Here is a 16,039-nt window from a genome sequence, read left to right as displayed (position 1 = left end):
TTATGGGGCACAGTAAGTACAGACGTTTAAAAAGCTCCACTCATGCCGACGATGCAGCATGAAGAAGCGCAACCTAACGTTTGCATTCCTAGCAAATTCCTTTTATTTTTTGATAAATAAAGACAGTCTTGTTTAACAAACAACACACACAACATTTTACATTGTCAATTCAATTCAAATCAATGTATTTCTATATAGCGCCTTTCACAACAAGGTTACGTGCTGTCTCTTTGAGGCAGATGTTTAAATCCTCTGAGTTAAGTGCTGAAGTTATAGTAGTCCTATCAGTATTGTTGCCTCCGATCAACAGATCCTCATTTTTCTCAGAGTTGAGTAACAAAAAGTTTTCACACATCCAAGTATTTCCTTCCTTAATGCATTTAACTAAACTGATAATAGAAGAGTTGTCGTTTGGTGTAAACAAAATGTTTATTTGAGTGTCATCAGCATATGAATGAAAGTTCATATTATTTTTTCATATTATCCTACCTAGCAGCAGCATGTAGAGAGAGAGAGCAATATTGGTCCCAGCACTGATCTTCTGGTACCCCAAATTGAACTGGTGACATTGATGAAGCAGTACAATTATTAGATATTTGAACATAATGAAAACGATGAGTAAAATGTGAAGTAAACCACTGAAGGACGGTTCCAGATAAGCCAACCTCAAACTCAAGCCTGTGTAACAAAACAGAGAGGTCAACCGTGTCAAAGGCAGCTCTAAGATCTAGAAGCAAAGCACAAGCACTGTTGCATTCCCTGCATCAGTAGCTAAGAGAATATCATTTACGACTCTTGTTAATGCAGTTTCAGAAACCAGACTAAAATTTCTCAAGTATATTATTTGAATCCAGATATGATTGACGTTGGGCAACAACTATTCTCCCAAGACTTTTAGATTGAAATGGGACCTTTGAGACAGGCCTGTAGTTGTTAAGAACGTGTTGATCCAAATTTGACTTCTTAAGAGCGGTCTAACAACCGCTACCTTAAATTGATCAGGTACAACGCCTGACGCAAGCGATGCATTCATCATACTAATTATAGGTCCTGCCAGTCCTTCGAGGGAATCTTTGACTAGCTGAGTGGGGATGGGATCTAGCGAACAGGTGGTTGACTTTGTCTTACGTCTGTGTTTATGAGTCCACCATAAGAAGAAATCTGAACAGGAGTGGTGATCATGCGAGGTCACCATGGAGGAAACCACTGCTCTCCCCCCCAAAAAAACCACCACTGCCCCTCTCAAGTTTGCTAAAGACCACATGGATGTTCCACAGCAACTCCTGGAACAATGTTCTGTGGACAGTGACAAAAGTTGAACATGTTGGTAAATGTGCACAACGTTATGTTTGGAGATAACAAAACACTGCATACCAACTCCAAAACCTCATCCCACCTGGGAAGCATAGCGGAGGCTGTACGGCTTGCAATCATCGAGGGACCGATGAATTCCAAGATGTATCAGGAAATTCTACAGCAGAATGTCAGGGTGTCTGCCTGTGATCTAAAACTCGAAAGACGCTGGGTCATGCAGCATGACAAAAACAAAGGAGTACATCAACAACAGAGTGGCTGAAACAATAGAAATTCCGTATTTTGGGATGGCCGAGTAAGAGTCCTGACCCCAATCCCATTGAAGTGCTGTGGCGGGATCTGAAGCAGGCCGTTCAGTGCAAGACATCTCCCAACTGTATGTGAGAGAAAAGCAGAGACGCTCACTGAGTAAGGTGGGGTTGCAGCTTTGCAAATCAAAAGGACATTTGTACGCTCAAAAAGGGACAGTAGCACCCCAGATGGGACTCGAACCCACAATCCCTGGCTTAGAAGGCCAGTGCCTTATCCATTAGGCCACTGGGGCACACTGGGTTGGGTCGATCACGCTGATGAAGAGCCAGTTTTTTTTTTCCTTTGCTTTTTCAAAGGGATCCCCAAAATTAGGAAAGTTAGGCAGCAGAAGGTTTACTGTGACCTGAGAAGGACCGGCATCCAATCACGGTGGTACACACACACACGCTCTCACTCATCTGAGCTACACGGCTACCAAGATGATCTCAGGTGCGCCGAGCTGGTACGGAACATATTGAACTGATCGACGGCGAATTGTCTCTCAGACAGGCTTTTCACCTCTGAGCTCCCTGACTGACAGTAATCAGCTAGGTAGTGAAACAGTCAGCTGCTTCTAAGCCTTAAACAGCTGCATCTCGGCGCTTCCACAGAGAGATGATTTGAAAGCCAAACATCGCCCATTGGGAACACCTTACTATCACTAGTTTAAGAGACTCTTAAGGTCTTGCAGAGGTGCCTGTCTAATAGCATGCGCTTTGCAAGCTATAGGTGTTTAGGCTGAGGCAGAATGCCTGTTAACAAAATGTTTTTCTAAAGGGGCCTCGCACTCTTTTCCAAGCAATGGTCACCATCCCCACCGAGTGTCACAATGTAGTCATGTCCTAGGACATCACCTGTTAGTCTCCATTTGTCTGCCACCAACACTTTAGGTTAAGGGGTCACAACCACACCCCAAAGACCAGAGGAGCCGTTGGCGTTCTGGCGGCGCAGATTGGGCTGAAGGTGGGGCGCTTGAATCTCGCTGTTGGAGGCCGTCTGAAACTGACCCAAGCCTTTCCCTTGAATTAAATGTAAATAAGAAATGAACCCCAGATGCTCATGGAATCAATCACGTGTTTCCTTTGAGCCGTTTCAGAGACTGCTCCAGAGTTTACCTTGCACAGATGCGCAAAGATTAATGATGGGGGTGCACGCTTCCAGGCGTCTTACAACTGTAGGGACTGATTAGAGACAATTCGTAGCTTGTGCTCATTTCCCTCTGTAACGCTTACGGCCGACAGGCACTGTGTAAGAGCCGGCGTACAAGAGCGGGTGACGTCACCGCCCTTCCCTGTGATAGCAGGACCACAGCTACTGGGCTGTGGAGAGATCTCTCTTTAGCTCACGGGGCTAGGTCGCTGCAGAGAGACGCGGAAGTCCCGGGTTTGATCCTCCAGTCGGGATGGGGCCGACCAGATGCGGCAAGGGCGCCCGCCTGAGCCCCCGTTGCGTTACATCTCTATTCCCCGTGTTGCAGTGGTAAAATGACGTAAATTCCTGCTTCGACACGTAACGGGATTATAATCAAGTGCAGGAGCTGAGGGCTTTAGTTTTGTTTCGTTTTCCATGGCGTTCGTAAGCGCGCAAATCAAAGGCAATTCCTGCGTCTAACACGAATGTAAATGCTTTTGAAAGTGCAGTGTGGTGCAGCTTGTAAAATCCTTGTCCACATTTGTGGTTTGTTGATGTTTTTTCTGTCTGCCAAAGTTGCATTTTGACATCCGGACGGGGAGACTTTATCATTTGAACGTGAAGCCAGCCTTAAACCCTCTGAGGCGTGTCTGTCTGCCGGCATGTATCTTGTGAAAGGTTTTTTTAACAGAGAGCGACTTTAAAAAGGTTTCCGCAGCCACCTCGCACTCCGTGTTAGATTATAGGAGGAATGGGGCGGCGAGCTCGCTGTAGTCGTGGCCGAGTAGTTAAGGCGATGGATTTGAAATCCATTGGGGACTCCCCGCTCAGGTTCGAATCCTGCCGACTACGGCGTCTGCCGCACGTCACCTTGTGCCTGTGCGGCAAAGGCGAAGTGCCGCTTCTCCTTTCCTGGTACTATAACAACGCGAAATCACTTGGACCCGCCGCCATGGGAAGCAATTCTTCAGATAACCACACATTTTGCGTTCGCACCTCTGGTGCTCTACTTATGCCTTTGAAAACCTAATGAATAAAGCTGAAAGAACCGACACGATATGTAGGTGCTGGTAAAGCACGCAGTAAAGAACTGTTAACAGCAAGGGTTTCAGTGGGTTAACTGAGGAGAAGGCGTGATCGCTAATTGTTGACTTTTTATTTGGTGTTAGAAACACTCTTACTGTGCATGACGTGCAACAAATGTAGCCACAGAAATTGCATCACGCTTTCATGTATGCTATTGCAGACACCAACGTTGCCTAGATAGAAAACCGAAAAAGCCGTGGGTTTGCTTGCTGGTCTGAAGGATCTCTCTTCGAATCTCTATCATTTGTCAATGGAAGTAAAAGGCGCTGCAATCTCATACGTTCAGAATCAAACCCGCAGCTGTTGTTCGACTTTTTTTTCTTGACTAATTACAACTGAGTGTCGCATGAGCAGTTACATAAACTTGTCTGGTATATTTGAACACAAATGCCGTTCTTCAATTAAAACTAACAGTACATTGTCAGGGACATTCAGTTCTATACAAACAAGAGACAGACAAGAGAATATTTCTAACGTTCATGTGGACTACGTGTTGACTTACTGATCGGAATAATTGAAAAGTTCGGGCTCATAGCCGATGCAGTGCGTGCTAATTAGAACAGCAACGCTAAGCTCTCAGCACCGTACTGAGCCCAGGTGTTTTTCTAAAGCTGTCAGGTGCAGTTCATTTACATGAAGGAAATATCTTACTGGGTACGATTACAATGCAGTAAGTAGCACAGACTACTTAGGGAGTAGCCCGATGTGTTTAAAAACGACCCGAGCCAGGTAGGAGTCGAACCTGCAATCTCCTGATCCGTAGTCAGACGCGTTATCCATTGCGCCACTGGCCCTGGTGTGACACTGCAGGACTGTAACCCAGTGAGATGAGCACTGCACCTAGTAAAATATTACCCCCGGTCCATTCTTTTCCAAAAGTGAGAAACACCTGTTTTCTACATTTTGTCTGTTTTAAAACCATATCTCTTTAAACCAAACCAAGAGTTTGTCTTTTGCACTGATATTCTGATTCATTTCGATTTCAAAGAAAAAAAAAACATTATCTTCCAAAGCATCATAAAATTGTCCATTCTTCCAGACTCTACTTCTCTCTTGTAGTAGTACAGCAGACCTTTCCAGGTGAGCAGATCACAGAGTCCGAAATATGCTTCCTCCATCAAGCAAAGTACCTGAACATGACTCTGTCTTCATAAAAGCGCCCCTGTAATAAAGAAATTAAATCCGAAATCAAGAGGGCAGTTGCCTACTGAAGTTCAAGAAGTCATCAATTTTAACCCAGCAACACATTAAAGGCTGCATCTATACAAGTACGATTCTAGAAATGCTCACCAGATTACGTTTTAAGAAGGAACTGTACCTCAGGTTCCGCCGAGATCTTAACTCGGATGGCAGGATTCAGAGTCCGGAGTGTGGACTGATGGCGCACGGAGGGTCCATATACTGTGGATCCCTCAGTGATCTTCCGCGTGTTCAAACCGCCAGCGTGTGACTCCCCTGTCCCTGTGACCTCATTGCTCTGCTCTCGCCTCTGTGCAGCTGAGCCCGACTCATGGTAAAGTGGAAAAAAATATGCCCTCATCGTGGGATTTACTCTGGATCGAGGATAGATGTCACTTTTTTATCGTTGAACAGGATGTATGTGATGTGGCGACTAGGTTCAATATTGTATCCTTTTAAAAGATTAAGGACTGGGGTGAGCGTGATTTACCACCCTTTCAGCTAAGAACCCGACATGAGCACCGTTTAAGCTGCATAGACTCGGTCGTTTAACTCTTCTCCATTAGCAGGGTTAAGGTTAAAGAAAAAAAACATTGCTGACTTCTTTTTTTTTGCCAGCCGCTAGCGCTGATTAGCAATGTTTGTATTTCATGTTTTGCAAGTTCCATCCATTTTAAGAAAAACAAGTCGCGTTAAAGACAGGAAATGAATACTTGCATTTAATTAAGTCTAGCCGTAGGCGGTTGTCTGTAAGGACCAGTTCTGTTCGAGAAGACAGAACAAAGAAGGCACCACTGGGATTCGGACTCAGGATCTCCTGTTTAAGAGACAAGCGCTTTAACCAACTAAGCAACGGCGCCCCGGTAGTGTTGTCCTTTTGCAGCCACTTGGACACACCACTCAGACACATCTGCATTCGGTGTGTGCTCCGCCTGCTCGCTGAGCAAGTTGCCACCTTTACATACAATAGCAACATCGACACCAAGAGAAAGGATGACAAATGGCTTTTATCTGGAACTTTTCATGTCCAAGGAGCTCAATGTGCTTTCTGTGTACAACAGGGCCACTGAACTCCACAATGGCCACTGAACCACAGCAGTGGCTTGCTGGCTTGACATCTCCCAAGGAAAATGTTGAAATCGCATGTGGAACAGGAAAAGGACCCTTGAGTACGAGGGAAAAAAAAGAAAAAGATCATCTGGAGCGCGCCAACCCATGTCTGGACAGCCCAGTTTCATCGATGAGGTGGCCGAGTGGTTAAGGCGATGGACTGCTAATCCATTGTGCTCTGCACGCATGGGTTTGAATCCCATCCTCGTCGCTCTCTACGTTTGACGTTGGCTCTCCTTTTGTTTGCTCCAGTACTAGAGCCTTACATTTTCTAGCGGTGGCTGAACATGGTATAGTAGGCTAACGTTGGTATCGAGCAGTGGTAGTAACAGTATTTACGTGCCGCTGCTGCCAAGTGGCTCTGGGTTGAGACCGCGTTTTCACTTACTTGCAGCACAAACGGAGAAAGCGATTTTTGACAGTCTCTCGAGAGACTGCGCTAGGTGTTTAGGGATAGACTTTGTCAGTTCCCCCTGGGATGATGGCCTCTCAAATAGTTTGTGATTCCTCTAGACGTTTATACAGTAGAAGCCTGCTTCGTGGCTTAAATCCAAGCTAAGGAAACGAGTTAGAGGTCTGATGCAGAACTGCGAATTCAATGAAGGGGAACACTACAGTACATTGCACTGTATGTGTGAGGAAAGCTGCCCCCTTCTGTTCCTTGTCGACCGAACAGAGGACTGTAAAGGATACCGCCAAGAAACTTTAGGATGCTGGTTGGAATCCAGCTCCAAAGAAGCCCCTTTGGGTGTTATGTAATCAAAAAGTAAGAACAGAGAATCTCCCTTTGATCAAAAGCGCAACAGAACTGTTTTCCGTGGAGCAGGTTTCAGACCCGTAGACCTGTTTTATTTGTAGGGCAGGGCGCATTCCCAAACGCGAATCTCCTGTTTTAGAAATGCTTTGGGCGGCGTGAAGTGAAAATAAGAAGTGGGCTCCAGATGCACATGGAAGCAATCAAGTGTTTCATCCGAGCTGTTTCAAAGACTGCTCAACAGCTTTCCTTTTACAGAGGCCCAACGATTAATGATGGGGGTGCACCCTTCAATGTGCCTTACGACTCTAGGGAGTGATTGAGACGATTCGTAGCGTGTGTTCATTTCCCTCTATTCCCCATGTTGCAGTGGTAAGATGACGTAAATTCCTGCTTCGACACGTAACGGCGTTATAATCAAGTACAGGAGCTGAGGGCTTTTGTTTTGTTTCGTCTTCTATGGCGTTCGTAAGCGCGCAAAACAAAGACAATTCCTGCGTCTAACACGAATGTAAATGCTTTTGAAAGTGCAGTGTGGTGCAGCTTGTAAAATCCTTGTCCACATTTGTGGTTTGTTGATGTTTTTTCTGTCTGCCAAAGTTGCATTTTGACATCCGGACGGGGAGACTTTATCATTTGAACGTGAAGCCAGCCTTAAACCCTCTGAGGCGTGTCTGTCTGCCGGCACGAATCTTGTGAAAGGTTTTTTTAACAGAGAGCGACTTTAAAAAGGTTTCCGCAGCCACCTCGCACTCCGTGTTAGATTATAGGAGGAATGCGGCGGCGGCGAGCTCGCTGTAGTCGTGGCCGAGTAGTTAAGGCGATGGATTTGAAATCCATTGGGGACTCCCTGCTCAGTTTCGAATCCTGCCGACTACGGCGTCTGCCGCACGTCACCTTGTGCCTGTGCGGCAAAGGCGAAGTGCCGCTTCTCCTTTCCTGGTACTATAAAAATGCTACATCGCTTGGTCCTGCTTCCATGGAAAGCAGTTCTTCAGGTAATTCTACTCTCTTACCAAAGCTGTTAGGTTCCTTTCCGTGGTGAGATGGGTTGTCATGCAACGCTGCCACATAGTGCCGACAGACAAGTGTGTTGCGGGAGAAGAGAAAAGTGTTTGAAGATTTAAGAGTGTCTTAGGTGGAGCCAAAATCAAGTGTCACAAATGCAAGTGGGAAGATTTCCAATGTTTAATATGGTCAAAATAAGCGGAAGTTACCAGCTGGTCCGGCACAGTCTGCCATGCTTTTGTCATATACTGTAAAGTGGTGTGGAACTGGGTGTCGAACTGGAGCCTCACCATTTGCATATGTGAGGCTCCAGTTATACATCGAGTGTCACATTAAATGACAAAAATGAAGAGAGTTAAAGCACCTGGGGAGGTTTTCTTACAACTTTTGAGCTGACACAGTTTTGGAAAATGTTTCCTTCACGGTGCACTGAACAACATAGGCAGCCAAGAGTCTCCAAAACAAAACAGAATGGACAGATAGGAGAAAATTCCCACTCGTCCTGAAGTTCCCAAAATCCAGCACTGAGCGTAAACAAAGTGTCTAAGTAGCGTGGGAATGCTAACCCTAACCCTAGCTGGAGTTTGAGCAATCCGGCACTGAGCGTAAGAAGATGAGTCAAAGTAACGTCTAATCGGATTAGTTTCCTTAGAGCTGGTTCAGAGTTTGCTCAAGAGTTTACCTTTCACAGATGCGCAAAGAAGAATGTTGGGGGTGCACGCTTCAAGGCGCCTTACAGCTGTAGGGAGTGATTCGAGACGATTCGTGGCGTGTGCTCGTTCCCATATACCGTACGACCCGGGGTGCAGTGCTAGGATGACGTACAATACCGCTTGGGCACGTAACGGGGTTATATGCAAGTGCAGGACGTGAGGGTTTTCGTTTGTTCGTTTTGTTTTGCTCTGCTTTGCTTTGTTTTGCTTTCCATCGCGTTGGTAAGAGCGTAAATAAAAAGGCGATTCCTGTGTCTACCACTAATGTAAGAGCTATTTCAAGTGCGACGTGGTGCGGCTTTTCAAATGCTTGTGGGCATTTCTCTGTTGTTGATTCTTTTTTTGTGTGTAACAAAGTGGCATTTTCATGTCCGGACGGGGAGACTTTATCATTCCGACATGAAGCCACCCTTAAGTCCTCTGAGGCGTGTCTGTCTGCAAGGCTTGTATTTTGGAAATGTTTTTTTGAAACGGAGAACGACTTTGAAATAGGCTTCCGCCGGCGCCTCGCGATCCAGGTAAGATTGTAGCAAGAACGCAGCGGCAGTGGGGCTTGCTGTAGTCGTGGCTGAGTGGTTAAGGCGATGGACTAGAAATCCATTGGGGTCTCCCCGCACAGGTTCCAATCCTGCCGACTACGTTGTCCGCTTTCAGTCGGTGTGTTTCGGCACAAGCAAAGAAGCGTGCCTCTTTGCTGTTCCTGGTGGTTTTAAAACGCCCAATCGCTTGTACCCGCTGCCTTGGAAATAAGTTCTTCAGCGTCCGCAAATGGCATTTTGCAGCTGGAAGCAGATGTCGACGCGTTTTGCACAGAGCACCAAAAAAGCGTCTTTTTTGAAGGCTCAGGCACTGAGCATTGGTGGTTCAGTGGTAGAATTCTCACCTGCCACGCGGGAGGCTCGGGTTCGATTCCCGGCCAATGCAGTGGCTTTTGCAGCGAGCGGCTCCATCACTTGCATCCCCTTGCAACTCGCAACTGAAAACCCACTGAAGCTAAGCAGGTGTGAGCCAGGTCAGTACCTGGATGAGGATGAGCTACAGGGAAAAACAAAGCTTCCAGCTGGAAGCGGTGTTAATGGTGCCGGCGGGGGGGCGCTCACCCTGAGGTCTGTGCGGGTCCCAATGCCCCAATATAGTGACGGAGATGCTGTGTTGTAAAAGGGCGCTGTCTTTTGGATGAGATGTAAAACCGAGGTCACAGCGCTCTGTGGTCATTCAAAATGACCACCAAAACCTTTGACAAAAGCTCTTGGTAACTGATGGTCTTCAATAATGCTTCTCCTTTAGGTACATTTTAAATCAGCTGAAAAATGCTGTGAAATGGGGGGGCACTTCAGGCCAGTGTAGGATTTGGGTTACAAGAACCATGAAACTGCACGAGAAAGCCCGTACACTGAATTACACAGCTTTCTATTCAAAGGAGGACAAAATTCCCTGAGTTTGATTTTTTGCAACACAGAGAGGAGCACTGTCGTGAGGCCGGTTAGCTCAGTTGGTTAGAGTGTGGTGCTAATAACGCCAAGGTCGCGGGTTTGAGCCCCGTACGGGCCAGGTCTAGGTCCAGGTCCCTGTTTGTGAAACAGGCAAATGACTGTCTCAGGGGCCCATTCCTCATTCTCAAGACACATGTATGCAGTATGTACACCGTGCATTGAGCAATAGGGACTGAATACACCACAGGTAAGGTTAGAAGTCATTCTGGGGTGCCACATGTGAGGGATACAGCTAGGCATCCAAAATGTAGGGTTTGAGACCCTTCAGGAGTACTGCATCCTTTGAGACAGACCTGTGCATGTTAAACAAATGATCATTTCTTTTGGCATTAGGGACTAAATATACTAAACATATGATGCTAAAATGTTATTTTCACATATATTAATGTAATAAATGATTGCTTATGCTTTATAAACAAATCTAATTAAAATAAAAGCTTAAGTTTTGTATTTATCTTGTACCATAGAACAAGATTTTCTTTGTATTTCAAGCCCACAAAGTGTCCAAATGACGCACTACATGATATAAGGAAGATTATCACATGCATATCGGTATTATCTTTCTTATGAAAATGCATTCCTTTCATTACCTTTTACTTTTTAAAATGAACTCAAATTGAGTATAATGTAATAATTTAAGTAGAATAGATTCTAATAATATAATGATCCAGTGTTTTGCACTACTTCACTGCTTCACTGCTCTATGCCATCTGGAAATAAATCCTCAGACTGCTTACTGCCCAGGGCATGTACCAATAAATTAAAGGAGCACATCTGTTTATCACTGCGTTGAAGCAGGAGACACACAGTCTCTGCAAACACATCCTAGATACAGTGTTCCAGCACCTTTGACCTCATCCAGAACGTATCATTTCTTGAAAGGGATTGCTGTCCGAATGCACATCTGAATCCCAAACAGAATCTCTAGTAAAATACGATCATTTGTGAAACAGGCAAATGACTGTCTCAGGGGCCCATTCCTCATTGTCAGACACATGTATGGAATGCTTTCACCGTGCATTGAGCAATAGGGATTAAAAACACCGCAGGTAAGGTTAGATGTCATGTTCTATGATCATTTCTTTCAGCACTAGGGACTAAATATACTAAACGTATGATGCTAAAATGTTATTTTCACATATATTAATGTAATAAATGATTGCTTATGCTTTATAAACAAATCTAATTAAAATAAAAGCTTACGTTTTGTATTTATCTTGTACCATAGAACATGATTTGCTTTCTATTTCAAGCCCACAAAGTGTCCAAATGTTCTATGATCATTTCTTTCAGCATTAGGGACTAAATATACCAAACGTATGATGCTAAAATCCTGAAAAAAGGATGTGCTCCATCTCGTCAGTAGATTGGATTCCAAAACTGATTTGGGTCAATATACATTACCTTTGAAATTAAAGTACAGTCTACTGTAGGGAACCATCAACTTAGAAAGCATTGGCCTTCCCTGGGGGTCAGGTAGGTGCAAAAGATAAACCTTTATCCTATCTTTATCTTAAGATAAGTGGCCAAGCAGTATTTTTCCAAGTTTCACCAAGCACATCATGTTGCCATAGTAGACAAAGTTCTATAAAATGTTAAATAACTTTTAAAAAAAGCATCTTGGTCTTACAGTACTGTACAAGGTGAATTAAACTGTCCCTGGTAATAAAAAGTAATTAGAAGCATCTCAGAAACTTTATCTCTAGAAACATTAGCTGTTTTATATCATGTAATTTAGTGTGATGTTGTCAGAATTCAAGGACATTATCACACACAGAAATTGGTTCAGTTAAATCTAAAAAACACAGCTAAACATGGGTTTAAATGTAACAGAAGTCTTACCTCTTGTCAAAAGATTTAATTCAAGAAGCGATGTAATAAATGATTGCTTATGCTTTATAAAGAAATCTAATTAAAATAAAAGCTTAAGTTTTGTATTTATCTTGTACCATAGAACATGATTTTCTTTGTATTTGAAGCCCACAAAGTGTCCAAATGATGCACTACATGATATAAGGAAGATTATCACATGCATATCGGTATTATCTTTCTTATGAAAATGCATTCCTTTCATTACCTTTTACTTTTTAAAATGAACTCAAATTGTGTATAATGTAATAATTTAAGTAGAATAGATTCAGGTAGGAAATATAGAGTCATGATGTTTATGGCTGACATCATTTCACATGGGTGAATTTTAAGCTAAGAAATAAAAACATTTACAATGAAGATACCATTGCTTAATTTTAAATGCCTTTAAAAAATAAATACCTCCTGAGAATAATTTGCCACTCCCAGATCCTTGGTAAGGTACTGTTTGAATCCAATCAGGAGAGGAGCATCCAGGGAGTGCTTTCTATAGAGTCCAGCTTGGGCCACTCTCTTCCGGCCTGCTGATACTTTTTAACTACTCAGGGCCTGTAAGGATATAAAACACCGGTTTAAACATTTTATACCTATAAGACAAATTAGAATTTTAGTAAAAAATAGATACATCTGAAAAATAAAAAGTCTTACTGCTGATAGAGTTCTTCAGAGCTCACATCTTCCCCTTCCTTATCCGCTTCTGTTTCAGTTTCTAGAGCAGCCTCTGGCATCTCTTCCTCCTGGACTGCGGCTTCTTGCTCAGGGCCGCTGGAATGCAGGTAGATTCTTTTCAACATGCTTTTACATAATATGTTGTAACAATGATTTCAAAAAGAAACTACAGAAGCCTTACAGATTAAAAATATCTCACCTTGCCAATGTGTCTTCAGGCTTCCCATGTACAAAAAGGCCCAAGGACTCTAGCAGTCTTACAACCACTATCCTGTTTGCCTCACCAGACACGATCTCTATTCTGTGGTAATCCACGATGACCCCGTTCTTCAGGTGATTCATCATGTCCTCCCTCGCCTGTTGAGAGGCCATCCTGATGTTTTCTGCCGTGGCGTGCTTCATACACGCCCTCTTCAAGTGAGCAGGAAGCTGATCAAGAGTATTCAGGCACATCTTGCACACCAGGGGAATCCTCGCGGGTTTCCTTTGAAAATAAATAATACCATCTGTGTATAGAAACAAGCTAAGACTGATTTCTTAAATTATCCTTAATTTTCTCTCTCATAGTTTGAGCATAATGATTTTATTGCATTTATATAAGAATTGCTCATTGCTCCTAAATAAATAATGGTTTCATAAAAAAGTGAACACTTGGTCTCAGTCACAGACTTTCCAATAGAAGCCATTGTGGAGTTCAGCAACTGCAGGTCCTAGAAGTGGGGAAGGAATTTTAAAAGAGAAATTGAATTACAATACAGAAGGAATGGCTGAGGGATCACTGAAATATATATATACAAATTCCAAAGACTGAGTCCATATAGAAACAACTACCTTTCATTTTCAGTATAAGAAAAAAAAAACATTATCTTCCAAAGCATCATAAAATTGTCCCTTCTTCCAGACTCTACTTCTCTCTTGTAGTAGTATAGCAGACCTTTCCAGGTGAGCAGATCACAGAGTCCGAAATGAGCTTCCTCCATCAAGCAAAGTACCTGAACATGACTCTGTCTTCATAAAAGCGCCCCTGTAATAAAGAAATTAAATCCGAAATCAAGAGGGCAGTTGCCTACTGAAATACAAGAAGTCATCAATTTTAACCTAGCAACACATTAAAGGCTGCATCTATACAAGTACGATTCTAGAAATGCTCACCAGATTACGTTTTAAGAAGGAACTGCGCCTCAGGTTCCGCCGAGATCTTAACTCGGATGGCAGGATTCAGAGTCCGGAGTGCGGACTGATGGCGCACGGAGAGTCCATATACTGTGGATCCCTCAGTGATCTTCCGCGTATTCAAACCGCCAGCGTGTGACTCCCCTGTCCCCGTGACCTCATTGCTCTGCTCTCTCCTCTGTGCAGCTGAGCCCGACTCACGGTAAAATGGAAAAAAATATGCCCTCGACGTGAGATTTATTCTGGAGCGAGCCAGTGTTGCGCATAGCTGCCTTCAAAGCAGTTAACCCAGGTTCGATTCCCGGCCAACGCAGTTACGAATGTTTTCAAATGCTGTCATGAGCCTTGGATTGTGACTAGCAAAGCGAAGCCTTTTGAAAGAGCTAAAGCACTGCAAAACGGAATTGAAGGAGAATCTTACAGGGGATTCTGAGCAGTGTCTGCATACATGCAGTCAGATAAAGGTGCTGAAAGCTTGAGCTACTCTCAATGTCATGCTGCCCTTCCCCGGAGTAAATCTGTTACATTGAAAGAATGCTTCTGGCAGGTTCAAAAAGAGACCCTTGTTAATTGGAGAAATCAATGATTTCGAATGAATTCTGTATGCGTTAAAAGACAGCTATACACAGAAAACATGCAGGACACTGCTCATGATGTTTCCCGAGCAGAAACACAGTGCGTTTTTCCAAGCCATTTGACAAAGCCCACCCACTGAAAACTGCAGCAGATCGTGTAAAGACGTTCAACTTTGTAACTACTGCACGCACAGGAAGCAGAATAAATTCCTCTTTTCAAACTGTCAAAGGTTTGCTTTGCGAACGCTGCAGGACATCGCACAATCTCTTTTGAATGGGGACAAACGATTTCTTATGGGGCGCAGTAAGTACAGACGTTTAAAATGCTCCACTCATGCCGACGATGCAGCATGAAGAAGCGCAACCTAACGTTTGACAGACAAAAGCCAGGCGCCGCTACGAGCAATATGAAATCATACTGACAAGCACACGGCGTTTCGCGCTGACACAAAAGTAATCTCGACAGACGCTGTTCTCTGCATAAAGCTGAAAGAGCTAAAGAGCGTTTCTGTTGACACGTAACAAGTTCGTTTCTTTCTACCATGATATCACCGTGACCAAATCTGTCTTTAAACACCTTGCTCAGTCTCTGACGAGACTGTCAAAAATTGCTTTCGCCGATTGTATTGCAAACCGGCGGAAGCGGGGTATTGGGAAAAGTTTTCAACTAGCAATAATCACGCCTCGGCTAAACCTCACAGGCTACGATACTGCCACTGCGCAAAGCTGACGGTTGCCAGGCAACCGCGGGGATCCTATGGAAATCGTTATCGATCGTCTCATGGCATGTCGTTGCTATAACGCTTCATATTTGTCGTCTTCTTCTTCTTCTAGCTTGAGGTTTTGAAGAATTTCATGACAGACAAGGGCTCCGTTGGGAACAAAGGGCGTTGTGAGAAAACCGTTGCTTATTTTCAGCAGCAGAAATACAACCCTTTAAATACAAGATGACAGAACAATGACGAAGGGCATGCCGGGAGGAACTCATGCACTACAGAGGAAAGGGGGCGGGCACGTACAGTTCACATTCAAGCCACAAGTACTCCTCTTGGATGTTGCACAAACAAATCCTAACGTCTTGAAAGCATTGCAGCATGTTTGTGTCCCACTTCCCGTGGCTGCGGGACGACTGACACGAACGGACAAACACAATCTGTGGCGTTTAGCGTGACATAGTCTTGCAGGCATCGTGCTGTCTCACTGCAATATTATACCGCTGGAGGAAACAGTCCATCTGGCCATGAAACTCATTTGAACGTCTAGCTACAGCAACTAACAATATCATGATTTATTCAGGATGTGTGGAATCAGCACGTCCCGGAGACAGCTTCCGAAATCGTGAGCATTCTCTGGTGGTAGGGGCGTTCAAGATGGCGCTCAGGTGGGAGGTAAAGTTTAGTGGTTGGGGAGTTTTTTTGAGTTTTTCATGACCTGAATGTTAATTTTTGCTTTTTTTGACTACAGAAAAATAAGGACTTAACACTAGTTGTTTAAACTTCAGTTATAATTGAAAGAAAAAAAAACGATTTTTTTTTAGGTTTAAAAAGTCCGATATGAGTAACACTGGGAAAAGAAAAGAGAGTGCTGGGTCTTCGAAGGAGAACTCTAAGATACCTCAATCGTATATGTATAGCACTACAAAAAAATCGATGGCAACTAAAGGGAAAAGTGAAG

At 43.9% G+C, this 16,039-nt stretch overlaps 5 non-coding genes across 5 annotated transcripts; 2 read left to right on the top strand and 3 right to left on the bottom strand.

Annotated features, from left to right (window-relative positions):
• Window positions 1–1,785: 1,785 nt before the first annotated feature.
• Window positions 1,786–1,858, bottom strand: trnar-ucu (transfer RNA arginine (anticodon UCU)). Its single transcript has one exon. It is a non-coding gene; the product is annotated as a tRNA-Arg (tRNA).
• Window positions 1,859–3,506: 1,648 nt separating this feature from the next.
• Window positions 3,507–3,588, top strand: trnas-uga (transfer RNA serine (anticodon UGA)). Its single transcript has one exon. It is a non-coding gene; the product is annotated as a tRNA-Ser (tRNA).
• A 955-nt stretch (window positions 3,589–4,543) lies between these two features.
• On the bottom strand, window positions 4,544–4,616 carry trnar-acg (transfer RNA arginine (anticodon ACG)). Its single transcript has one exon. It is a non-coding gene; the product is annotated as a tRNA-Arg (tRNA).
• Window positions 4,617–6,240: 1,624 nt separating this feature from the next.
• trnas-gcu (transfer RNA serine (anticodon GCU)) lies at window positions 6,241–6,322 on the top strand. The gene has a single exon. It is a non-coding gene; the product is annotated as a tRNA-Ser (tRNA).
• An 8,629-nt stretch (window positions 6,323–14,951) lies between these two features.
• On the bottom strand, window positions 14,952–15,093 carry LOC138230204 (U4 spliceosomal RNA). The gene has a single exon (XR_011186239.1). It is a non-coding gene; the product is annotated as a U4 spliceosomal RNA (small nuclear RNA).
• Between the last annotated feature and the right edge of the window lie 946 nt (window positions 15,094–16,039).

This window comes from Lepisosteus oculatus, unplaced genomic scaffold (assembly GCF_040954835.1).
Source record: "Lepisosteus oculatus isolate fLepOcu1 unplaced genomic scaffold, fLepOcu1.hap2 HAP2_SCAFFOLD_48, whole genome shotgun sequence".
NCBI lineage: Eukaryota > Metazoa > Chordata > Actinopteri > Semionotiformes > Lepisosteidae > Lepisosteus > Lepisosteus oculatus.
This window is presented reverse-complemented; position numbering and strand designations above follow the sequence as displayed.